This window comes from Puntigrus tetrazona, chromosome 3, assembly GCF_018831695.1.
Source record: "Puntigrus tetrazona isolate hp1 chromosome 3, ASM1883169v1, whole genome shotgun sequence".
NCBI classification, from domain to species: Eukaryota; Metazoa; Chordata; class Actinopteri; order Cypriniformes; family Cyprinidae; genus Puntigrus; species Puntigrus tetrazona.
Genome location: NC_056701.1, coordinates 13472017 through 13473507, shown reverse-complemented (window position 1 = coordinate 13473507; position 1491 = coordinate 13472017).

Genomic DNA, 1491 nt, shown 5'->3' with positions numbered 1-1491 from the left:
GGCATTGAAATAGAGAGAGAGAGAGAGAGAGAGAGAGAGAGAGAGAGAGAGAGAGAGAGAGAGAGTGACAGAGAGGGCACCGTCATAGAGGACGGACTTACACATGCTAGCCCACACTTGCGCGCTGTTAGTTTTTGTCTAGAAAAGGGATCTTAAAACTTTTTCACATGAGGGAGGCTTTCTTGAAGCAGCTCGTCTGTCGTGGAAATGCATTTCTACTGTGTGTAAAACTTCAGAGAAGTCTACTTAAAAAAAAAAAAAAAATTCTTCAGCAGCGAGAAAAAAAAATACGCTAAATTAAAACTATTCTTGATTAAACAGTTTTTCTGTTCTTTATTTAGGAATTTAAGTATTTGTTTGTTTGTTTACAAACACATTTTCTATTTTATAGCCCAAAATATAGTAATATATATATATATATATATATATATATATATATATATATATATATATATATATATATATATATATATAAATGATAATTATTAAACAAAATAGGGTTGTTTCAAATAAAGTAATAGCGATTCATCGTAATAAAGTGAAATTGAAATTAAATTATAGTAATGTGTTTTTTCTTTCTCAAAATTTTCCTCAAACCCCTTTGCTGGTCTATAAAAGTATTGGAGTATTGGGAACCTATATATCTAAAGGTTAGATCATTCACACCCTCGTGATATCACGTGTAATCTTAATCTACGATCAGTAAATTACTTTCGATGTCTGTGCGAGCTGAATTACACAACCTTTAACTGTTAAACACTAAAACAACCTTCACTGCTGCTAATTTACAGCTGCTTGTAGTGCGTGGAGATCTTTATGCCTACTGAGAGTCACCAGATGTCCAAAAAGGGTCAGGAAGAAGCCATAGGCTTGTGGGTTTCACTCCCTGCTCATGAAGCCGTTCTGAGTTATCAGCCCTCCACATTTGCTGATTCTTCTTAGCATGCTCCAGGCTACTGACCTAATAAGACCACTGAACCCTGTGTCCTGGGAATCTATGACATTTGCACATTTTAAAGAATCAGTTATAGCTCGCGCGGCCTCTCACTTGCCCTCTGTTTGGATTCCTTCATGCGGTATAGACAAAAATATGGCCCTATAAAGCTTTGAAACCTTAACGAATTTTTTATTTTGAATAAGTATCAGAAACAGTAGGAACAGCATATGAACTTTTGAATTCAGCCAATATTACAGTAATGTGCATACTATTTGTAGTGAATAATATTTGAAATGTAATATTATCCTGTTATATTGCATTTGTAACAGCTATGTGAACCTTCGCAATTATATGTTTGGTCATGATTGACAGGGCAGTTTCAACTTGTAGGAGCAGCACATCTGGGTTCTGTGTCAAAACACCAGCTCCTACATCAACAGCACCACATGAATTCAGAAAAGAATTGTTTGTTTTTTTTTGTTTTCACCACTGATGTCACATATACTGTGATATCAATATCCTTACAGTATTCTGGGCCTTCAACATGCCAGCTG